General features: G+C 44.1%; 2 non-coding genes and 1 pseudogene across 2 annotated transcripts; all 3 read left to right on the top strand.

Moving 5' to 3' along the window:
* The first annotated feature begins 9182 nt into the window (after window positions 1-9182).
* On the top strand, window positions 9183-9255 carry TRNAF-GAA (transfer RNA phenylalanine (anticodon GAA)). The gene has a single exon. It is a non-coding gene; the product is annotated as a tRNA-Phe (tRNA).
* A 1797-nt stretch (window positions 9256-11052) lies between these two features.
* TRNAF-GAA (transfer RNA phenylalanine (anticodon GAA)) lies at window positions 11053-11125 on the top strand. Its single transcript has one exon. It is a non-coding gene; the product is annotated as a tRNA-Phe (tRNA).
* Window positions 11126-14755: 3630 nt separating this feature from the next.
* On the top strand, window positions 14756-15406 carry LOC109943601 (uncharacterized; annotated as a pseudogene).
* The last annotated feature ends 9962 nt before the right edge of the window (window positions 15407-25368 follow it).

Genomic DNA, 25368 nt, shown 5'->3' with positions numbered 1-25368 from the left:
CTAATTTTGCTATATGATCATTTTGTTGTTTAATTAGAGCCATGTGATCATGTATAGCATTAATGTCAACATCTCTACATCTAGTGCAAATAGAAGTATGTTCAACGGTAGATGTAGAGGATTTGCAAGATTTTAGTTCTACAACCTTAGCATGCAATATATCATTTTTAGTTCTAAGGTCGGAAATTGTAACATTGCAAACATCTAGTTCTTTAGCCTTAGCAAGCAATTTTTCATTTTCAATTCTAAGGCTAGCAATGGACATGTTCAATTCTTCAATCTTAGCAAGCAAATCATCTTTATCATTTTTAAGATTGGGAATTGAAACATTACAAGCAATAGAATCAACTTTAGCTAGCAAATTAACATTCTCATTTCTAAGGTTGTCTATAGTCTCATGGCAAGTACTTAGCTCACTAGATATTTTTTCACATTTTTCAACTTCTAGAGCATAAGCATTTTTAACTTTAACATGCTTTTTGTTTTCCTTGATTAGGAAGTCCTCTTGGGAGTCCAAGAGATCATCCTTCTCATGGATGACACTAATTAATTCATTTAATTTCTCTTTTTGTTGCATGTTTAAGTTGGCAAAAAGAGTACGCAAATTATCTTCCTCATCACTAGCATTATCATCGCTAGAAGACTTATATCTAGTGGAGGATTTGGATTTAACCTTCTTCTTTTTGCCGTCCTTTGCCATGAGGCACTTGTGGCCGACGTTGGGGAAGAGAAGTCCCTTGGTGACGGGCTGACGGCGATGTTGGCGGCGTCCTCGTCGGAGGAGGAGTCGCTAGAGCTTTCGTCGGAGTCCCACTCGCGACAAACGTGGGCATCGCCGCCCTTCTTCTTGTAGTACCTCTTCTTCTCCTTTCTTCTCCCCTTCTTGTCGTCGCCCCTGTCACTGTCACTAGAAATAGGACATTTTGCTATAAAGTGACCGAGCTTACCACAATTGTAGCAAACCTTCTTGGAGCGGGGCTTGTAATCTTTCCCCCTCCTTTGCTTGAGGATTTGGCGAAAGCTTTTGATGACGAGTGCCATTTCCTCGTTGTCGAGCTTGGAGGCGTCGATGGGTGTTCTACTTGGTGTAGACTCCTCCTTCTTCTCTTCCGTCGCTTTGAATGCGACCGGTTGAGCTTCGGACATAGAAGGACTGTCAAGCTCGTTGATCTTCCGTGAGCCCTTGATCATAAATTCAAAGCTCACAAAATTCCCGATTACTTCCTCGGGAGTCATTAGTGTATATTTGGATTGCCACGAATTAATTGTACATGAGTAGGGTTAAGGAAAATAAGTGATCTTAAAATAACCTTAACCACCTCGTGGTCATCCCACTTTTTGCTCCCGAGGTTGCGCACTTGATTCACCAAGGTTTTGAGCCGGTTGTACATGTCTTGTGGCTCCTCCCCTTGACGTAGACGGAAGCGACCGAGCTCCCCCTCGATCGTTTCCCGCTTGGTGATCTTGGTGAGTTCATCACCCTCGTGCGCGGTCTTGAGCACGTCCCAAACTTCCTTGGTGCTCTTTAATCCTTGCACCTTGTTGTACTCCTCCCTACTTAGAGAAGCGAGGAGTATGGTTGTGGCTTGGGAGTTGAAGTGCTCGATTTGGGCCACCTCGTCCTCATCATAATCCTCATCCCCTACGGATGGTACCTGTGCTCCAAACTCAACAACATTCCATATACTTTTGTGGAGTGAGGTTAGATGAAATTTCATTAAATCACTCCACCTAGCATAATCTTCACCGTCAAAGGTTGGCGGTTTGCCTAATGGAACGGAAAGTAATGGAGTATGTCTAGAAGTGCGAGGGTAGTGTAAGGGAATCTTACTAAACTTCTTGCGCTCATGGCGCTTAGAAGTTATGGAGGGCGCGTCGGAGCCAGAGGTAGATGGCGATGAGGTGTCGGTCTCGTAGTAGACCACCTTCCTCATTTTCTTTTTCTTGTCGCCACTCCGATGCGACTTGTGGGAGGAGGCTTTCTTCTCCTTCCCTTTCTTTTTGTTGCGGGACTCTTCCGATGAAGCCTTCCCGTGGCTTATAGCGGGCTTGTCGCTGGTCTCCATCTCCTTCTTGGCGTGTTCTCCCGACATCACTTCGAGCGGTTAGGCTCTAATGAAGCACCGGGCTCCGATACCAATTGAAAGTCGCCTAGAGGGGGGGGGTGAATAGGGCGAAACTGAAATTTACAAAGATAATCACAACTACAAGCCGGGTTAGCGTTAGAAATGTAATCGAGTCCGTGAGAGAGGATGCAAAACAAATCGCAAGCGAAATAAAGAGTGTGACACACGGATTTGTTTTACCGAGGTTCGGTTCTCGCAAACCTACTCCCCGTTGAGGAGGCCACAAAGGCCAGGTCTTTTTCAACCCCTTCCCTCTCTCAAACGGTCCCTCGGACCGAGTGAGCTTTCTCTTCTCAAATCAACCGGGAACAAAACTTCCCCGCAAGGACCACCAGACAATTGGTGTCTCTTGCCTTGGTTACAATTGAGTATTGATCACAAGAAAGAATGAGAAAGAAGAAAGCGATCCAAGCGCAAGAGCTCAAGAGAACACAACAAATCACTCTCACTTAACACTAAAGCTTTTGTGGAATTTGGGAGAGGATTTGATCACTTGGGTGTGTCTTGTATTGAATGCCTAGCTCTTGTAAGTGGTTGGAAGGCTGAAAACTTGGATCTCTTGAATGTGGGGTGGTTGGGGGTATTTATAGCCCCAACCACCAAACTAGCCGTTTGGTGGGGCTGTCTGTCGCATGGTGCACCGGATAGTCCGGTGCACACCGGACAGTGTCCGGTGCGCCAGCCACGTCACCAGGCCGTTGGATTCCGACCGTTGGAGCTCTGACTGCTGGGCCCGCTGGGATGTCCGGTGGCACACCGGACATGCACTGTAGAGTGTCCGGTGCGCCACTTCGTGCGTGCCTGACTTCTGCGCGCTCTGGCGCGCATTTAATGCTTCTGCAGGTGACCGTTGGCGCGAAGTAGCCGTTGCCCCGCTGGCTCACCGGACAGTCCGGTGAATTATAGCGGAGCGAATTCCCGAAGCTGGCGAGTTCCAGAGTTCCTCTTCCCTGGGGCACCGGACAGTCCGGTGAATTATAGCGGAGCGTCTCTGGATTTTCCCGAAGGTGAAGAGTTCAGCGTGAAGTCCCCTGGTGCACCGGACACTGTCCGGTGGTGCACCGGACAGTCCGGTGCGCCAGACCAGGGCACACTTCGGTTATCCCTTTGCTCTCTTTGTTGAACCCAATTCTTGGTCTTTTTATTGGCTAGGTGTGAACCTTTCGCACCTGTATAACTTATACACTAGAGTAAACTAGTTAGTCCAATTATTTGTGTTGGGCAATTCAACCACCAAAATCAATTAGGAAAATAGGTGTAAGCCTAATTCCCTTTCACTTATTAATGATTAGTCCTATGGTTGTATTTGATGGTATCCTTTTCCATTTAAGGCCAGAGCAGGAGTGGAGATGGCGCTGATTGACGCGGTTGCTAATAGCATTCGCATACCTCTATGGAGATTATTTGGAGGAGCATCGGATAGTGTGACAACTGACATCACGGTACGATTACCTCACTGCACTGACTCCTGCTCTTGAAGGCTTTTAAATGCCATAACCAAAATTTTATCCTGATATTTCACTATTCAGATTCCAATCGTGACCCCAAGAAGCTGCTCAATTGGCTGCCGAATACCGTGGACAAGGGTTTCAAACTCTGAAGCTCAAGGTTGGGAAGAACTTGAATTCAGATATAGAAATTTAGAAAGCTATACGACCTGTCCATCCAGATTGCTCATTTATTTTGGATGCGAATGAGGGATACACAGCAAATCAAGCAATTGAAGTTCTCGATAGACTAAATGGTCTGTTTTATTTGGTAATTTTTCTATCTGATCAGTTTTCAATTTTGTATCGCATTTCAAAATTTTCAGAACATAGGGAGCAACAGTTGTAAAGTAAAACTGAATGCTACTAAAAACATTAGTTCTATTTTTATGTATTTTGATTGTTCCAAGCAGCATAATTAATTACATAGTGATTTTGAAGTGTTCTTTTCAGTTAGTCAGTACTTTGATGTATATCAGGATTAATCTCTGGTGTTTAATACAGTGTTTTGTAGCGATTAATGGTGTTGTCTCAATGAACTCATACATGCGTTTTCTTCGATCGTACCAGGAATCGAATGTTGTTGGTTAGATTCATTTATGTTTTGTTCGTGGTCATGGTGTCTTGTAGAATAGATAGAGTGTATGCCTGTGTTCTCTTCGGAAAGTGTATTTTGGTGCAACAACCTCTATTTTTGAACTCAGGTTGATGCTTCTGTTTTTTAATGTTTCTCCACATATAATGAATATGGGTTGGGTTTAGAAGGTGTTAGACAGAGACCGATTTTTTAAGGTTGACAGCCTAATTATGAGGCATACAATTTTTTGGCTCTCCTATATGACATTTCATGGAAACAATAATTTTCTCTGTATCGGTGTTTGAAAGACCGTAACTATTTGTTGATAAGCTCTAGATGGTGTTGGTTGACCTCTTACTGATGCTATTTTATTTTAGAATATTTTTTGTGGAAGTGGAAGGGTTCTAGCAGGGATTCTCTTCCCTTCCGCCGAAAATCACCAAGGATCTATTCAGGGTGGAACTAACTGACATCGAGGTTTGCTCGAGCTCGCTCAACACATAGCTGAACAAGGTCCCGATGACCGCTGTTATCTGCGTACACTGGTCCAAATCATCTGCACTGACCAGAAGAGGCTCAGCTACGACACTTGAGGATGATGACAGTGAACTGAATATATTTTCACAATTAGTCTAGATTTATGGATGTGTGCCTTCATTAATGGTGACAGTAGTACTCATGTGGCTCCATTGCTCATTGAGATATGGTGGCATGTTGAATTGTTGACCCCCCTACGTTGTATCACATATTCACATCTACTAGCACTGGTTGTTATGAACTAGGACAACAACTCTTTTTATTTTTCGTATTAGCCTTCTTTGAAATGATCATGCGAATATTGATATTTTCACATTGTTTTTTTGCGATTTTAGCCTTAATTTTCATATAACTAGCTCATATCGTCACTGAATATAAGTCTTTAGGTTGTTATGTTTAGGCTGTCTCTAGCATCCTTTGTATCCCACGCCTTATGTCATTCCCTATATCAAACTTCACTGTAGTCTACAATGCAAAACAGTATTTTTGCACGGTCATATGCATGCTCTGCTGAGCACGGTCTTAGGGCATCATGCTTCCCAAGTTAACAGTACTCTCATGGCTATATCTTAAATATGAACATGAAGCTCATTCCAATGTAGAGGTTATCAATGAGTAGAGTTCGGTTACTTAAATCATACAGATTAGTAGTACTCTGCTTTGTAAACTCTGCTTCAAAGCCTTGTAATCCTTTGTGCATGGAGCTTTTACGTCTGAGAAACTGAGCCTACAAAGACTTGACTTCATTTGGCATGTTATGCTTGTTGCTAGCTGAATGAATTAGAATCCAGCCTTTTATGGTTTATGAGCAAGCAGTAGCTTAAGCACATAGCTGTATATCTTCCTGTTATTTTAAACTGAAGATGTTTGATGTGCTACACTTGGTGTTGGCATATATTTTCGGGTGCTAACATTTGTGATTCTGCTGCAGTAAGACATGTGGTATGGGAGCTGGGCGCAAGCTCAAGACCCACATAAGGAACTAGAGGTGGGCTGACAAAGCCTACAAGAAGAGCCATCTCGACAACGAGTGGAAGGAACCCTTTGCTGGGTCATCTCACGCAAAGGGAATCGTCCTTGAGAAGATGTGAGCTCACGGAACAGTAGATTCCGTTTCTTCTGAACAACAGGCGAGTTAAGCAATACCTGACATGCACTACTTCGTTTCATTTGCAGCGACATTGAGGCTAAGCAGCCTAACTCTACTATCCGTAAGTGCACTCGTGTCCAGCTGGTGAAGAACGGGAAGAAGATTGCTGCCTTTGTGCCAAACGATGGTTGCCTGAACTACATCGAGGAGAACGTAAGTTCTATTTCTCCAGCTCATAGGACTCTTTGACTATGGGCAACTCTATTTATCCAGATCATATGACTTTTCACCTTGGGTAACTGATGGTTGTTCATGCCTGCTGTTCGCTGCTAATTGCCGCCACACTCCGTCTCTCTGCATAGGCATATATGTTAACCACGATGTTGTTCACTAAAGAAAGAAGGATAACTAATGAAACATATAAATGGTATGCCACGGGCACTAATAGTTTCATATATGCCTATGCATTTTTTACAGACTTTGTGTGAGAATATTATTCTCACTTTCTTTGCTTTCTGTTTTTACTCATATATATATGCAAACTGGAGTGGAATCTTTGATACACACCTCTTTCGCCTCAGATTTAAAAATCCCTATTTCTGCAGCATGGGGTGCGAGAGCGGGGAAGGGAGCGACGGTGGTGCATGGTGAATAAGCAGGTGAGAGCTGAGAGACGATAGAGATGAGCAAACTAGCAGGAACAAGAATGAACAAAGAACTTAATGACTGTGAATTCAATCAGAGAAAAAATTTCTTTTTATGGCCATTGTTCCTTTGGAACGACATGCATGTCTCATTACACTTATTTTTCTATTCTTTTTCAGGTATCTTCCTATAGAATGCTTTGACCTCAGCAAAACATAATTTATTTCATCTAAGGTAATTATATCAAGCAATTGTTCTACCTGTTAATGGGCTAACTGATGAAAATATATATGGCTAGAGTGTTGGTCGGACATCGGTGCTGGACCAACACAAAGGTGATAATCCTTTTTAATATAGATTTGTGTATGCGTGTTTTGGATCCGGATCCTGGAATGAGAAGATGAGCCGGTCCGCGTGGGCCGTGTCGCCGAACTTGGTGACGCGGCGGAAGAAGAGCACCAGGAGGCCCGAGAGGAGGTGACTATCATCGAATAGGCCATAGTTCCGGTAGAGCTACCGCTTAAACAAATTTCAGTGAAATTTTTATACTCCCTGATCCACAGCATGCATTTCAAAGAAATTCACAATTCTGGTGAAATCCCTACGTTTCAAAGACCGCTGAAACTAAAATCAGGAGTGTGCCAACTGCATGTGTCATGTGAATTTCTCAATGTTTCAGTCAGTGATATGCTTATTGGTTGGGTTCGTATCATTTTCAGAAAATGACTGACATATTTTCCTACCACCCCTGTTCTCTGCTGCTGTAACTGTCATTTGATTTTGTATTTCGGGATTGCGATCTGGGGTGCAGAAACCTTTGCATTGCTGGGTGATAAGACGACGGTGATGTCCCCTGAAGTGCTCGTGGATTTAGGGGTTCCCTGCTGCAGGTGGTTTTCTACTGCTTCCTTCCTTTACCGAATGACTTCCTTTGGTACCTTCGGTGGTTGATGAGCGGTTGGTTCTTATGTGTCCAAACAGATTAGTTCAGAATGTAGGGGAGTTTGTGGTTACTTTCCCTGGAGCGTATCACAGCATGTTCAGTCATGGTGAGTGGTCTCAAAAGATAGCCTCCATGAAAATCTTCCCTTTTATGTTGCTGAGATGAGAGCAATGTAGAACAATGCCTGCCTCATTTACTACCTTCATTCTTTTTTTTTCAAAAGTGCTTAGTGCATCAACGTTGTTTTTAGTAAATGTCTTTGACTGTTGCCTTTTATTGCTATATGCCAGGCTGTTTTGTTGTGCTGTTGTGCACGCGGTTGTAGGGAGGGCGTATTGTGGCGGCTACGAGGGATCGATGTTCCTGTGTGGCGGTGACAACGACACCGTGGAGCCAATGCAATGTCAGCAAGCTGATTTTTCAGATTGGAATCTATGGTTCTTTTTAAAGATCGAATATGTTCTAGCATCTTAAAAAGATTTGTCAGAATGTAAACATTTGTTATGAGGTCATTTAGGTCTCAAACAAAATTTTTTGGACTTATTTCGTTGGAGGGAATTGGACATCTCGAGATCTAAACGTGTATAAAAGATCCAAATGTGTATAGAACATATATTTTTTATGGGTATCAAATATGATTGTGTGCAAAGCACGAATATTTTACTACAACAATAAAACACACATTTGTACATAATTCATCATGGTATTATATGTTGCCGTTGCAACGCACGGACACTCACCTAGTATAATATATGGTAGCTAAACTGTACAAGCTCGAAGTAGTATATCGTTTTTCTAGTGTACATATGTGGGAAAAAATATTGAAAAGCTTGATACACATTGGATTGCTTTTAATTAGACGTAATACATATACTGAGTTTGTTTCGATCATTGGAGCGGGAGCACATTGAGAAATGATAATTATAGTCAATAATATAAAAACACACTTTGATGTACAACAAAAAAATCAAATAATTATGCTATTTATGCAGAATTGTATTATATATATATATATATATATATATATATATATATATATATATATATATATATATGATAGTTTAAAAAATATAACCATTGTGGGGATAGCTTAGTTGGGAGAGCGTCAGACTGAAGATCTGAACGGATTGTTTTTAATTAGACGTGATACGTATACTGAGTTTGTTTCGATCATTGGAGCGGGAGCACATTGAGAAATGATAATCACAGTCAATAAAATAAAAAACACACTTTAATGTACAACAAAGCAAGCAAATAATTATGCTATTTATGCAGAATTGTATAATATATATATGATAGTTTAAAAAATATAACCATTGCGGGGATAGCTCAGTTGGGAGAGCGTCAGACTGAAGATCTGAACGGATTGTTTTTAATTAGACATGATACATATACTGAGTTTGTTTTGATCATTGGAGCGGGAGCACATTGAGAAATGATAATCACAGTCAATAAAATAAAAACACACTTTGATGTACAACAAAGCAAGCCAATAATTATGCTATTTATGCAGAATTATATATATATATGATAGTTTAAAAAATGTAACCATTGCGAGGATAGCTCAGTTGGGAGAGCGTGAACGGATTGTTTTTAATTAGACGTGATACGTATACTGAGTTTGTTTTGATCATTGGAGCGGGAGCACATTGAGAAATGATAATCACAGTTAATAAAATAAAAACACACTTTGATGTACAACAAAGTAAGCAAATAATTATGCTATTTATGCAGAATTATATAATTTATATATGATAGTTTGAAAAATATAACCATTGCGGGGATAGCTCAGTTGGGAGAGCGTCAGACTGAAGATCTGAAGGTCACGTGTTCGATCCACGTTCACCGCATTTATTTTTTTTTATTTCTATTTTTTGCGATAGAGCCCAACAGCAACTTCGATATTTTTTTTTTTTTTTTTTGCGATAGAGTCCACTAGCAACTTCGACATTTTGTGGGTTTTCTTCGCCTATTGCATTGTTGCAGGCTTGCAGCCCAAGGATTTCCTTCCCCGTCTCAAGCACATCACCGGTGCTCCTGTTTGCCGCTTGATTGCCGCTCGCCAATCACACTTCGCCGGTGCTCCTGTTTGCCGTTATTTATCCCCAGTGCCGATTCCAGCGTTGGTTCCTCTTATACCCAGAGTACAGATGTTCTTCGATTCCATTGATTCATCCGGTGATTGCCGCATTTAGTCGGAGCACGCAAGCGAATTCCGGCGCCATATTTATATATATGTGCCTTCGGTTTAGACATCTCATAATCATGGACTATGTGACATTCAGGAAACAAATATAAATACCATTCTGAATTTCATAAGTATAGCCACAACTCTTTTTTTTAATGGAAATGGGAAGGTACTCGCAGCCGAGATTTCGAAAACTACAACATACAAAAGTACTATTTGTTGTTAATTGAGTCGTTCATACAACTATACTAATTTCTTACAGGCTTACAGCCTTGACCTCCTTGATTCTCTGCATTTTCACTAGTTTTAGAAGCTACATCCAACTGGTAGACAGAAATTGCAGAAACCTTTTATGTAAAGAAGTCATTTAAATCAATGAAAATAGTGGCATTGACAAAAGTTTGCCTATCATGCTACCAAAGGCAGCCATTCTGCGAGCACGAAAAACAATTCAGGTATTGAACTATGCAGCTACTTACTTTCTAAGTTCCCCAGTTAGCTGACAAGCCATTATTTGGATTCTCCTCCTCCACTTACTTTTTCCCCACCATGTTCAGTAGCATCTTGAAGTTAATGTGAACATCAAAACTGTTTCTAAGATAATTTTACCATACAAAAGAAACTACAAATCATGAATGCTTCAAGGAAATTATCTCAAAATACTTTAAGCTAAGTGACACATCTTAATATTGCTCCTTAAGGGTGATCCTAGTTTTTAGAATGCAGGAGTGATCCTTACTGAGCATGTCAGAGGTGATGAGACCGGAAGCAAATGGGATTGGGAAAAGCGAAGACATATGCCAAAATGATATATTTTTATCATGTAGCTTTTTCGATAAACAGCAGCTGAGGAAGCTTCATCATAATTTTAAGCTTCACCATGCGGAATCTCTGTCGAAAGGTATAACCCACCAGAATCCATTGCTTGCCATCTCAACAGTCGTCTTAACCAGTCAATAGATTTCCTTGTTTGCATCATCTGGCACAAACTCTCCTTGCCTCCATCCCATCAATCACCTCTAGGCTCTCTGAACTTTATAGTTTATACCCCTACAAAAAGGGTGGTCTATCGAGTAAAGAAGTATCAATGGTGACCAAACACAAAACGTGTGGACTGCAACAATATCCATAGTGGTGGCTAGCAGGAGCAAAAGGTTCAAGCAGCCCATGCTATGAAAAAAAAACATATTGCCATTTCATATCTTACAATTAGTATATCGAGTTTCTAGTCTACATATGCGAAAAAGTTAGTGAGAAGCGTGGTGCACATCAGATTGTTTTTTAATTAGACGTGATAGGTATACTGAGTTTGTTTTGATCACCACATTGATAAATGATGATTACAGTCAATAAAATAAAGGCACACTTTTGATGTACAACAAAGCAAAGAAGAAGAAAATGTGCTATTTATGAAAACTAGTTTTGTATATATGATTGATGGTAATAAAATTTAATCATTGCGGGGATAGCTCAGTTGGGAGAGCGTCAGACTGAAGATCTGAAGGTCGCGTGTTCGATCCACGCTCACCGCATTTTGATTTTTTTTATATTTTTATTTTCTTCGACAGCATTGTTGCAGCCTGAAAATGCCCAAGGTTGACCAGTCCGCATTTTGTTTTTTTTATATTTTTATTTTCTTCGACAGCATTGTTGCAGCCTGAAAATGCCCAAGGTTGACCAGTGGTTTAGCAGACTGCAATTAGTCAAAGGAAGCACTGCTTGCTTATAAGGTTCAATGAAACAGCAAAAGTACACGTTTTCTCTGATTATGCCTCATCTAGGGAAAGAATGGCATCCCAAAAGTCGGCTGCAGAAACTTGTAACCTCTCATTGGTTGAATGCAACACTGACATGAATACAACGTAACGAGATAACAGATCACTGGTCTAAACAGAGTACAGAAACCAATAACCGCAGCTCATAGGCACACCAAGCAGGCGACGAACTCAGTGGTAAAATGCCAATTGTTTCCTTCCTCAAAACCACATACACGGACCAAATTAAGAAGCCATACATCCAACATAATGCATTCGAGGAACCCCTCTCCTGCACACACAAAAAGAGGACACTGAAATTTACTTCAAGGGACTAAGCAAAAACCTGGAATAGGTGAATGAATAGAGGCAGATGACACCCATTAATGTTGACTAACAAATATAACTATATGATGCAGTGAAAGAAAGCAAAAGTCTGAACCAATTCAAACACTGACGAGTTTTATTTTGAGTTAAAAATCAGAATATTTTACAGTGGGAAGTGGGAACAGAAGGAACCTTGATGCATCTTTAGATCAAAACCTAGATATTCAATCGTGGATTTGTGGTGAAGCCTCCTGTCATCTGGTCGTTGGCTAACGGCCGTTGTGCAATGAAGCCTTAGATCCAAGCGTGCAAAGCAAGTTATTTTGGTCTTATCATGATCTAATCCTAATTGCACATTTAGCACTTTAATCTTCACCGGCTCACGTAGCTTTAATTAAATCGAGGAATTTAAGTGCTAAATGTGCAAGTATGGTTTTTTTTTTTGGTAAAGTTGCACGAGCTGATGCGAGGTTTGAGTGCTAAGGGCTAGTTTGGGAACCTCATCTTTATAAGAAATTTCTATTTTCTCTTTTCCTTGGAAAATTAGAAATCGTTTGAGTTTGAAAAAATGAGGCTTTCAAACTAGCACTAAATAAGCAATAACAGTTGGACAACGACCTCAAGGCTCACATGCTTGTACCTAAGATTTACTTGCACAACGGTCCTTGCCGACTGAACTAATTTAAATCATCCTTTATTGAATATTGAGTAGATAAATATGTATGCTTCATCTAACTCGAAACGTTAGCGATAAGCATGAAGAATAGTCCTATTCGCAATCACAGGTGTTTTAAATTTCTCGAATACATAAAAATTTGCATATCACTATAATTAAGATGAAAAATAGTTTAACCATAGCTTCGAAAGTTGGTCGTGCTTCAAAGGCTTGCTTATTTAAAGATTGTTCGGTTATTTTCAGTCTATATAGATTTGAGGGGATTGATATGGATCGAGAAAAATTTTGACTTATTAGTGATTGAAACTCCTCAATCCATATGGATTGGAGTAGAACCGAATAAAACATACCTTTGTGACTTGTTCGGTTACGCCAATCTAGAAGAGGATGCAATTTTCTAAGACCATGCGAAATCTCTGTCGAAAGTGATAACTCACCAGAGCCCATTTCTTGCCATCTGAACAATCGTCGTGACTAGTCAATAGATTTTACTTGTTTGCATCATCTGGCACAAAGGCCCTGTTTTGTTCACGGCTCGTTTTCAGAATCTGATTTTAGAATCTCATTCTTAGCCAAACAGATTGGATTCTCTATCGGATTTTGTGCCGAGAATCTCACAATCTCCCCATATGCTGATATCTGATTTCCCAGAAACCGTAGAAACCAAACGCCGCCAAACTCTCCTGGCCTCCATCCCATCAGTCACCTCTGGCTCTCTGAACTTTACAGTTTATACCCCCACAACAAGGGTGGTCTATCTGACAAAGCATCTGTATAAAGTTCCAAGCAGGTGTCACCTGTCTTGTAGCAAAGAATATATAGAGGTAAATTTTATAAGGTCGCAGCATCCAGTTTAGCACCTTCTTTTTTTCATTTTCACAATTCACAAAGAAGCTCAGAGGATTTCTATTAGCATAACCTCTCTTTACTTTTTTGTGTGTACATGCTCATCAAGACAGAACAAGAGTAGACACTGAGTGAGATGCCAAACTCTTCGTGTTGTCAAATAAACTCCTTGCATAAGTGTTTTTCGTTAACTAAACCCTTGAGCATTAAGCTGCACAGACACAGTTCAGGACAGACCTTCTTAGCCTCAGTGTCCCACCTAAATTGTTTACAAACATAGGCACCGACTTAAACAACTCTACCCCAGCACCACAGTAATCAAAATCCGAAAATGCTCTGAATTACACCGGGTCTCTTATCTCCACGGCAAGAATGGCCGACAGAGAAAGTCATGGCACGTGCTCCGTGAGTCTGGTCCCTTTCCACATCTGACCTACTCCTGTTTCAAGTCAAGGGATAGGGAAATAGCTAGAGGTGAAAACGGTCGGAAACGATCGGTAAACATTAAAACCATTTTCGTTTTCATATTTTTCCTCGGAAACGAGATCGAAAACGGTAACTCCGGAAACGAAAACGACATCGGTAATTCGGAAACATCGGAAATGAAAGTTCGGTACGAAAATTACATCGGTTACGATCGGAATCTAAAATTCGATCGGTAAAAACTTTAACATGTACCCTCAATTGACTTCAAAAAATCACGCAAGTCATACATTCATATAAAATTAGTAGTAATATATAAGGTAGGAGGTCACAATAAATATATAAGGTAAGAAGTATAAAATAATAAAATCATTATTATGCATTTAAATAAAGTAGAATCAAGATATGTATAATAATATGACACTGACATTCTATTTGTACCCACACTACTTGGCATAGTCAATATAGTTAGTGTCCTCTTAGTCCTTCTTAAGTTCTTGTGCAAATTATGAATATATGTATCAAGAGTAATAATAGATAAGAAAACATAAATAAGATTTATAAAAATTTCAAATGATTCTAAACTATATATCGTTAGATAGATCTTGATTTTCGAAAAATAATAAAATTAGTTTCACATTTTTCTAAGCTAAGATGAATTTATTATGAATTTATAAAGGTCAGTCCAGATTTAATATTTTTCTGAAAAATACCGAATTTATTACCGACGGTAAAATACCGGATAAAAACGGTAATTTCCGGAAACGGTCGGAAAAGGACTAAACCGTTTCCGTTTCCGATTCCGAATTTTTCTACCGATTCCGTTTCCGGATTTTCGGTAACCGTTTCCGTTTCCGTTTAGACCTAAATTTCGGTAAAACTTCGAAAACGATTCCAGGTATCCGAAAATTACCGTTTCCGTTTTCATCCCTAGAAATAGCCACATACATAACTGCACTGATCGGATGCCGCTCGTAGTCGGAGACCAATCTATTCTCCTGGACTTCTCTTGTTGCTAAATCCATTCTCTTGGACGTTGCAAAAAGGGGAAAAAAGAAAGAATATCACGTTCCTCCTTTCACGAGGGAAGGGAGGATTAGCGAGGTCCATGTCAGCGGCATGCTGGGCCAGAATACATGCAGCAACCACGACCCCCTTCGTGGGCTTTCTTCCCCCGCAGAAAAGGCCCAACCCAGACTGACGAGCAGTTTCGCAGTGATCAGTTGGTCAAAAGTATATACGAAACAAACGAAGAGACGCCTGTCCAACCCGCCGACTCCGATGCAATGCGAACCTGTCCAACCCGCCGACGCTCGGACGCCTCACGCAGTCACGCACAAGCCCACACCCACCACCGGCAAACGGCAAACCGCGCGCGCGCGGCACAGATGCAGAGCAGAATGCAGATGCACCACGTTGTAGCAGACCGCCGGCGGCGTTACGTGGAAGCGGTCCCACGAGGCCTTCTCGTGGTGCTGCCCGCGACAGCGGCAGCGGCGACCATGGCGAATGGCCACGGACACGGACACGGCAGGCGCAGGGCGCTCGTTGCCACCCTTGGCGGCTCCCGGAGACGTGGTGGCCTTCCGCTACACCCCGAGGCAGCGCATGCGGTTGCGAGACTCGCTTCTGCGTTCCTCTGCTACTGGCTTTGCGCCATAGTGGGCGTGTTTGTATCACATGCCGATACTGCTCTGTGAGGCCAGAACAGAGCGAACGGTGTAAGACGACCTCATCATGTGAATAGTGGATCCGACATGTGTGGTGTACTGTGGCATTCTGCAATGTATGAGACTCGACGACTTGATTCACGAAAAAGTAATGCCATACGGCTATGTTGATTCCTCACCGCCCCACTCATCCCCACCCCACTACCGCAATCAGAGGCTTTGCCGAGTGTTGGCTTCTTTGCCGAGTGCCTTTTGTCGGGCACTCGGCAAAAAAGCTTTGTCGAGTGCCGCACTCGGTAACGTTAGGCACTCGACAAAGACAACTTTGTCGAGCGCTGAACACTCGGCACAGAACGGCACTCGGCAAAGACAACTTTGCCGAGTGTCAAACACTCGGCAAAGTGGGCTCTCGGCAAACGGCCGTCAGCGGCCGTCCCAAAGCTGACGGCCGTTAGTCTTTGCCGAGTGTCATCCTTTGGCTCTCGGCAAAGAGATTCTCTACCGAGTGCCACATAGTAGGCACTCGGCAAAGCATACTTTGCCGAGTGTCGTTCCTGGACACTCGGCAAAGTATATTTTTATTTTTTTTATTTTGTCTCTCGAAATTTTTGTGGTATGTTCCTACACTATGTAGACCTACATGTATCATTTGTGGACAATTTTAACAGAGTTTTCAATCGTTAGTAGATTTAGTTCGTTTATTTGAATTTCTTCGGAAAATTTAGATTTGAACTGTAGGTCACTCGAAACTTGGAAAACCGTGCATGCAAAAATGATATTCATGTTACTTAGCATTAGTTACGACCGATTCCAGGAGCGGACCAGAAACTTCGAGCAACATGCTCACTAAACATGGCCGTGAACTTGCCATACACATGTTTAAAAATTGTATAAAACACAAACAAAGTCAAAAAATCCTGAAACTTGTCCACGTGTCATGATATCATATGTACAGGCTGCGATAAAAATTTTAGAATATTTGGAGAAAGTTGTGGGACACTATTTGTAGAAACCTAGGAGAACTACACATTGAAACTCTATGATTTCATGTGTAGTTCTCCTAGGTTTCTACACATAGTGTCCCACAACTTTCTCCAAACATTCTAAATTTTTTATCGCAGCCTGTACATATGATATCATGACAAGTGGACAAGTTTCAAGATTTTCTGACTTTGTTTGTGTTTTATACAATTTTTAAACATGTGTATGGCAAGTTCACGGTCATGTTTAGTGAGCATGTTGCTCGAAGTTTCCGCTCCGCTCCTGAAATCGGTCGTAACTTATGCTAAGTAACATGAATATCATTTTTGCATGCACGGTTTTCCAAGTTTCGAGTGACCTACAGTTCAAATCTAAATTTTCCGAAGAAATTCAAATAAACGAACTAAATCTACTAACGATTGAAAACTCTGTTAAAATTGTCCACAAATGATACATGTAGGTCTATATAGTGTAGGAACACACCACAAAAAGTTTGGTTGCAAAAAATAAAAAAAAATAAAAATATACTTTGTCGAGTGCTGTCCAGTTAACACTCGGCAAAGACAACTTTGCCGAGTGCCTGTCCTTGGGTACTCGGCAAAGTGTGTACAACACATCTTTGCCGAGTGCTCTACAGCTAGCACTCGGCAAAGGATACTTTGCCGAGTGCCTAAGATCCAGCACTCGGCAAAGACGACTTTGCCGAGTGCCCGAGATCCAGCACTCGGCAAAGTTTATTTTTTAATTTTTAAAAAATCTTTGCCGAGTGCCGGATCGCGGGCACTCGGCAAAGAACGTTTTAATACCGTTACATCGCCCGCACTCCCTGTCTCTCTCTCACTCTCACTTTCTCTCTTGCGCCAACCCGCCGTCGCCCGCCGGAGCGCCGCCGTCGCCCGCCGGAGCCCGCCCTCGCGCCCGCCTTCGAGCCCGCCGTCGCCCGCCGTCGCCCGCCCTCGCGCCCGCCTTCGAGCCCGCCGTCGCCCGCCGGAGCCCGCCGTCGCGCCCGCCATCGCGCCCGCCTTCGAGCCCGCCGTCGCGCCCGCCGTTCTTGCGCCACCCGCCGTCGCCCGCCGTCGCGCCGCTACGTACACGGTGACGCCCGCCGTCGCGCCCTCATGCATTTTATACATACCGTAACGTATTTCCCATCCATAAACGTGACGCTGCCGCATTGTTGCCTAGTGGCTTACACAAGAAATTAACTTGGGGGTGCTGAGAGCATGCATGGCGACGTCGCCGTCACTCATAGGACAGTAGATAGACGATGAAACAAACAACACTCCTAACTCCATCGATCAACCGGGGGCTAGGCTAGCTGATGGGGCGTCAATTCTGCTGTGCCATTAGGTTAGCAAGCAAACAGAAACAAGGGAGGAGGAGGAGGCGTAAGCGTGAATGGCGTCTCACATCCGGTGTGCGCGCGGTACGTCGCTGATGCCAACGCTCCACCTCCCCCTAACAGCGACGTAATAATCCCGTAGTTTATGCGGGGGCAGGTGCCCCTCTCGCGCACACGCACGTCACATTATCTGAGTATCATATTGTTTTGCACAAAGTGCTGGATCCCCTTTCACGTCTCGGTGGTTAGCCAGTCCCATGTGCCTTCCAGAACAATTTACTTGTTTGTTTTTTATATTTCACGGCTCGGTCTCTCTCTTTCTCTATTAAATGTGATTGTCGGCCATCGTGCCGTTGATATATGTGTGAATGTCAGCCATCGTGCTGTTAATTTTATTTGCAGGTTTTGGAAACCTCCCCCTGCAGGGGAGGTGCTGCCGAATTTTTTGTTGACATACTTGTTTATTTTTTTTTGCAGAGGTCTTCCTAGCCGCTGCGGGTCTGCCTCGCGTCGCCACTGCACCGACCCGCCACAGCCCCACTAGCCTGACTCCACCGCCACCCTAGGTATAACCTCTACATCCGCATCATGGTCGTAGATCACGTAACCCTGTTAGGCGTCTCCCGTTCGAAAGAGATACGGTGTAGATATGCAGATCTTTGCATATCTACAAATGTATCAGTTTCGAATTGTCCACGTTTTTTGGACAGCCTGCGGTTGCGTAGATGGTGTTAGTTTCCATGCTCTACTCCGGTCCGAGATAGAGTTTCGGCGTCACCTCCCTGTTGTTCTCCGGACAGTACACTCTCCCTGTCAGGACGTGTATCCGGAGAACAGCGGGTAGGTGCTGCCGAAATTTTATCTCGGATCGGAGTAGAGCATGAAAACTAACTCCATCTACGCAACCGCGGGTGGGATTAGGACCTATCATCACCTATTAGAAGGTAGGAACGTAGTGTACATGCATTACATGTCTATATTAAACTATACTCGGTTATATATGTTAGAGGATGGAGGACCGTGAGTGGATGTACACGGGCCGCGTTCGACGTAATGATGTCACCCCAGAATGGATTAGGAAGACCGATGCTTTCGTGGAACGGGCATATGGCGAAGCTGCTAAAGGAGCTAGCCTAGTCCCTTGTCCGTGCAGCAAATGTGACAACCGGAAAAGAAAACCAAAGAAGGTCATGGTAGAACATATTTGGAAGAATGGATTTACGCCGAACTATACTCAGTGGATCTTCCATGGTGAAGCGCATCGCACGAGAGAGGAGGTGGTGAGACAACGCGTCGAGGATTACGATGCTGATGCCGGGGTAGCGGACATGTTGAACGACTATCACGAGGCACAGTTCGCCGAAGGATGTACGGAGGACGAGCCAGAGGCGACCGCAAAGGCATTCTATGACATGTTTGACGCGGCACAGAAACCCCTTCATGGCAAGACAAAGGTTTCTCAACTGGATGCCATTGGGCGTATAATGGCGTTCAAGTCGCAGTATAGCATGAGTCGAGACGCCTTCGATGGTTTGTTGACAGTTATTGGCAGCCTGCTTCCGGAGGATCACGTTCTCCCAAAGAGCATGTACGAGGCACAGAAACTCCTTCGTGCACTCAAGATGACGTATGAGCAGATACATGCTTGTCCGAAGGGCTGCATCCTATTTAGGAAAGAACACACTGAGGCAAAGTACTGTCCGAAGTGTAAATCGTCTAGGTTCATGGAGGTAGACTCTGGTGATGGACATAAGAGGCAGCTCGACATCCCCGTGACAATCCTACGCCACCTTCCGTTCATACCGAGGATCCAGCGTCTATACATGACAGAGGAATCCGCGAAACAGATGACATGGCACAAAAAAGGCAAACGATACAATCCTGACAAGATGGTTCACGCATCCGATGGTGAAGCATGGACCCACTTTGATGTCATTCACCATGAGAAAGCTAAAGAGGCTCGTAATGTTCGTGTTGCGCTGGCCACAGATGGGTTCAATCCCTATGGAATGACCGCTGCCCCATACACATGTTGGCCTATGTTCGTTATCCCCATCAATCTCCCCCCCGGCGTATGCTTTCAAAGACAGAACATATTCGTGTCGTTGATAATTCCTGGACACCCGGGGAATAAAATGGGCGTGTACATGGAGCCTTTGATTGATGAATTGGTCCGTGCTTGGGAGGAAGGGGTATGGACGTACGACCGAGCTACGAAGACAAACTTCAAAATGCATGTTTGGTACCAGTACTCCATGCATGACTTTCCGGCGTACGGGCTATTTTGCGCCTGGTGTGTTCACGGTAAGTTCCCATGCCCAGTTTGCAAGGAAGCTCTTAGGTTCATTTGGTTGAAGAAGGGTGGCAAATATTCGTCATTCGATAAACATCGACAATTTCTCCCTCCTGACCATGCATTCCGACTAGACATCAAGAACTTTACGAAAGGTGTCGTGGTGACAGACCGCCCACCTGCAATGATGACTGGTGCCGAAGTTCGCGAAGAGATAGATGGTCTCGTGGCCAACCCAGAAGGTGGTTTTGTGGGATATGGTGAGCAACATATGTGGACACATAAGTCGGGACTGACTCGGCTCCCCTATTATGATGACCTGCTCCTTCCACACAACATTGACGTGATGCACACTGAAAAGAATGTCGCCGAGGCACTTTGGGCAACAATTATGGAGATTCCTGATAAGTCAAAGGATAACGTAAAGGCAAGAGTGGATCTGGCAGAGTTATGTGATAGACCAAACCAAGAGATGAAGCCGCCTAGTGGTGGTAAGACATGGAGAAGGCCTAAGGCCGATTTCGTCCAGAGCAGGGCCCAGAGGAAGGAAGTACTAGAGTGGATCAAGATGTTAATGTTCCCTGATGGGTATGCAGCTAACCTTAGTAGGGGGGTGAACTTATCTACTCTGCGAGTCTTAGGGATGAAGAGTCATGACTTCCACATATGGATTGAACGAATTCTTCCGGCGATGGTTCGAGGCTATGTCCCTGAGCATGTCTGGCTAGCGCTTGCAGAGTTGAGCTATTTCTTCCGCCAGCTTTGTGCAAAAGAGTTAGCTCGAACCATGATTGCAGACTTGGAAAGGATGGCACCCGTGTTACTATGTAAGCTGGAGAAGATCTTTCCACCTGGCTTCTTCAATCCGATGCAGCATTTGATTATTCATCTCCCGTATGAGGCACAAATGGGGGGGCCCGTGCAGGGACGTTGGTGCTATCCAATCGAGAGATGTCTAAAGACTATCCGAAAGAAATGTAGAAATAAATGCAAAATCGAGGCTTCCATTGCAGAGGCATACATACTGGAGGAGGTGTCAAACTTCACAACAACTTACTATGGTGACAAACTGCCGAGCGTGCATAATCCACCCCCTCGTTACAATGATGGCGACAATGAATCGAACCTCAGCATTTTTCGAGGGCAACTCGGAAGCGCAAGTGGTTCGACCACCAAGACCCTGAGACATGAAGAGTGGCGCCATATCATGCTATATGTATTGACCAACCTTGAAGAGGTGACGCCATACATGGAGCAATTTATTCATGAATTCTGGCGTCGATCAAGGGACCCAACTCCACAGGAATATGATACCCTTCTTCGAAAGGGTGCGGGAAATGGATTGCCCGATTTCATTTCCTGGTTTAAACGTAAGGTACGTGCTTAGTTTGTCATTTGAAGTTGCTCTTACGTGCGAATAATATAACAATATAGCGTGTTTGAACTTGCAGGGCCAAAGAGAGCCGTCTATGAGTGCCGAGTTGAGACAAGTAGCCAATGGCTTTGCCTATAGGGTCAGGAAATTTTCTGGGTATGACGTCAATGGATACCGTTTTCGCACAACAAGCTACGACCAAAGCCGGCCCAATCGAAAAACCACGTGTTCTGGAGTCTATACGCCCGGGCTTGATGAGGTCGAGTATTATGGAAGAATTGAAGATATATATGAACTCAATTTTTATGGTTCCAAACCTCTTACTCCAGTGATATTCAAATGTCATTGGTTTGACCCTGAAGTTACGAGACGGACACATTCTAATCTTGGGCTAGTCGAAATTCGACAGGATTCCACCTTACCAGGAGACGATGTCTATATTGTGGCCCAACAGGCCACACAAGTGTATTATCTTCCATATGCGTGCCAAACGAAACAACATCTTAAGGGTTGGGATGTTGTGTATAAGGTATCACCGCACGCTAAATTACCTGTTCCAAACGATGAAGATTATAACTTAGACCCGGACACATATGACGGAGAGTTCTTCCAAGAAGATGGGCTCGAAGGGCAATTTGAGATAGACTTAACCGAAGCGATCAGAATGGAAGTAGATATTGAAATGGTTGTTGATGACGAGGATGATGAGGTGCAAAATGAGAATGACTTAGAAATACTTGAAGGCAATGCCAATGACGAAATTGCGCCTTCAGATGATGTCGACTATGAAATGGTTGATAGTGATGATGACACTTATGATCCGGCTAACCCGGACACATATGAAGATTATTTTTAATCGATGTAATGCTATATTTCATTTATTTTGCATATGTTTCTAAATACATATTTTTTATCTGTGCTTAATTGTTTACTCTTAATTGCAGGTTGTTGGACAAAGATGGTGGGCGGTGGGACGAGGACGAGGAGGGGGAGGGGGAGGAGGAGCACCCGTAGGACGGAGGAGCAGGCGCAGCAGGACGACGCTGTACAGCAGCAGGTGGAGCAGCAAGCCGCTGTCGATGCGGCACAGCAGGACGACGACGATGCGGCGCAGCAGGACGACGACGACGACGCCCCTCAGCAGGACGTCTCAGGTTCTGGCTCCTCAGGTTCGAGGAGTATCTACCTGCGAGGTCCCGCGAGCCTCCCTAAGCGACCCATACTTCGTGACAGACGTCCGCTGATACGACCCGATGGAGAGAGGTAGGTAACTTTAGATATTGTTGCTGCCTTTTCATATTATATGTTCAAATTAATAATAGAAACTAATACTTCATCTTAATCACTTGGACAGGTCTTGGATCGTTTTGGAGACTGCAGGGGGTCACGGCCGCAACCCCAATGGCATCCTGGGCCTTCTATGCCGGGAACACTTTCCTGGACTTGTCGAGTACGCCGGAGTGACGAGCCCAGCATACACCTTCGACCACTACGCCGTCGCCCCCGATGCAGTAGATCGGGACGGCAGACAATTCAACAACAAGGCAGAGCGGGTGAAGCAAGAGCTGTGGGTAAGTCTTCCTCGCACTATATTGTTTAATAAGTCGCATTTGTTGCATATTCTTGAAATAATGTATGGATACATCGTCTTTGTATGTAGGATTTCTTCAGGTGCGATGCTGGATACGAGGCCAGGGCGGATGTGGTGTCTACGACATGCTGTAAGAAGCTCGTCGTGGACATGCACTACGAGGCACGCATCCAGGCCATCGTCACTTACCATGGCTCCGTCCTTGGGGAGAAGGTGACCAAGAAGGACGCCCGAACCATGTCGTTGACTCCGGACCAGTACTTGCAGGTAAATACAAAACTTTATTATTGGTACTAAATATGGTTATTTTTTTCTTCTGATACGCTGTGTACTTATATTTTTTTAGATGATTCCTCATTGGTGCGCCGCGCATCCTGAGTGCTGGGAGCAGATGGTGCAGAGGTGGTGCTCGGCTGAGTGGGATGAGGCGCACAACGCTAGCCGGGAACGGCGTTTGCTGATGCAAGGTCCCTCCCACCATCAAGGCAGCCGCAGCCTGGGCAAATACGCGGAAGCATGGGTACGCGCTCTTTTTTATTTGGGTATATAACTTTCGATTAGACATGATTTCTAACCATCTCGTTGGTTTTCTCGCAGTCGGCGGCACATGGTGGCGCGCCTTGCTCCACGTTCTCGGCATATGCCATGGCCCACAAGGGGAAGGCGACGTCCGACGTCACCTACAACCCGGATGACGGGCCCGAGGCGTACACCAACCCCGCCATCCACAGCCGACTCAGTGAGTACACCGCCATGGCCAAGGAGGTCCATGGGCCAGATTACGATCCGAGGACCGAGGACATCGACGGAGATGTCCTCATGAGGGTCGGAGGAGGCAAGAGGCATGAGCGGTACTGGATTGCCGACGGGGCAATCGACTCGTCCTCCACTCCCACTCTCTCTCAGGTGCGAGCAAGGAGCACGAGCGCGAGCCCAGCCATACGACCTCGGCAGGACACCTCACAGCATCGTATCCAGCAACTCCAGGTTATTCCTTATCTATTCATCGTTCATTGATTTTTATATATCTTCTCTTTGCATTATCGTAACATTAGGGCGAAATATTACAGACTCAGCTAGATGATGAGAGGAGGCAACGTGAGGAGCTAGAGAAGAGGATGGCGGAGATGTTCGCGTACATGCAGAGCCTTGGCGCCGCACAGGGTCATGCTCCACCACCTCCGTTGTTCCCTGCAGCTGACCCTACAGAGTTCACTACTCCTGTGAGTATCAAAATTTTAGTACTGCATGATATATATTCATATGTTCTCACACATACAATCTGTTCTCTGTGCAGGGTCAATCGGCGGCGTCGAACAACCCTCATGCTTCGTCCAGCCCTTCGCCGAACCAGTCCAGATGCCCACCTCGTTGATGATTTGTTTTGTGATGATCCAGACTTACCTTTATGAGTGTTGGTGATGTTTGTTACACTTTATCTTGTGAGATACTTGGTGATTTTAGTGATGATACAGACTTATATCTGTTTTGTGATGATCCTGACTTTAGTGAGACTTGTGATCTGTTTTGTGAGACTTTGTGATATATATGGTGTTGATGATAAATGTGTTCATTCTGTGATGTGCTTGATATATAATGTGATGTGAATGATATATATCTTTTGTTTGTTTGGATGGAACAACAAAAGCAAATAAAAAAGGGACATTCTGGTCACTTTGCCGAGTGTAACACTCGGCAAAGGGTTGCTTTGCCGAGTGCTATGACCATGGCACTCGGCAAAGAAGGAAACCTGGGAACCGGTAAAGACATCTTTGCCGAGTGCTGACCGTGGCACTCGGCAAAGAAGGAAACCTGGGAACCGGCAAAGATGTCTTTGCCGAGTGCTTTTGCCAAGGCACTCGGCAAAGATACTGGCAAAGGGGCCCACTGGAGGGTTCTTTGCCGAGTGCCAGTCCACCAGACACTCGGCAAAGAAACCTCCTTTGCCGAGTGCCTACTAGGGCTCTCGGCACAGGGACTGGCTGTGGGGTCCACTAGACCAGTCTTTGCCGAGTGTCGTCGTTGGCACTCGGTAAAGGATCCGTCACCGTCACTTGGCGCCGTGACGGTGACTTTTCTTTGCCGAGTGCCAAATGGCACTCGGCAAAGTCTTTGCCGAGTGCCCGACAAAAAGTACTCGGCAAAGAAGCCGTTGCCGATGTACAGTTCGCCGAGCGTTCTTTGCCGAGTGTTACACTCGGCAAAGGGTTTGCCGAGTGTAAAATAGCCTTTGCCGTGTGTTTAGAACACACGGCAAAGAAGCTGATTCCGGTAGTGCCCCCAACCATAAAACGGTCATAAGTCCAAATATCAGTTCTCCCGAAGTATAGAGACACACACATGGTCCTGTTATAGGTGAGCGATTATAGGATGACTAGGAGTCTACTAATCAAACATATCGACGACTAATTACGATTAGTCACCTTATCGGTGCTCAGACGACTAGAGTCGAATTGTCGACTTTAAAACCTTTGAGCGGCTCCATTCCAGTTTTTAA

The sequence above is a fragment of the Zea mays genome, chromosome 1 (genome assembly GCF_902167145.1).
Source record: "Zea mays cultivar B73 chromosome 1, Zm-B73-REFERENCE-NAM-5.0, whole genome shotgun sequence".
In the NCBI taxonomy this organism is placed as follows: Eukaryota; Viridiplantae; Streptophyta; class Magnoliopsida; order Poales; family Poaceae; genus Zea; species Zea mays.
Note: the sequence above shows the minus strand (reverse complement) of the source record. Positions and strands in the feature narration are given on the sequence as shown.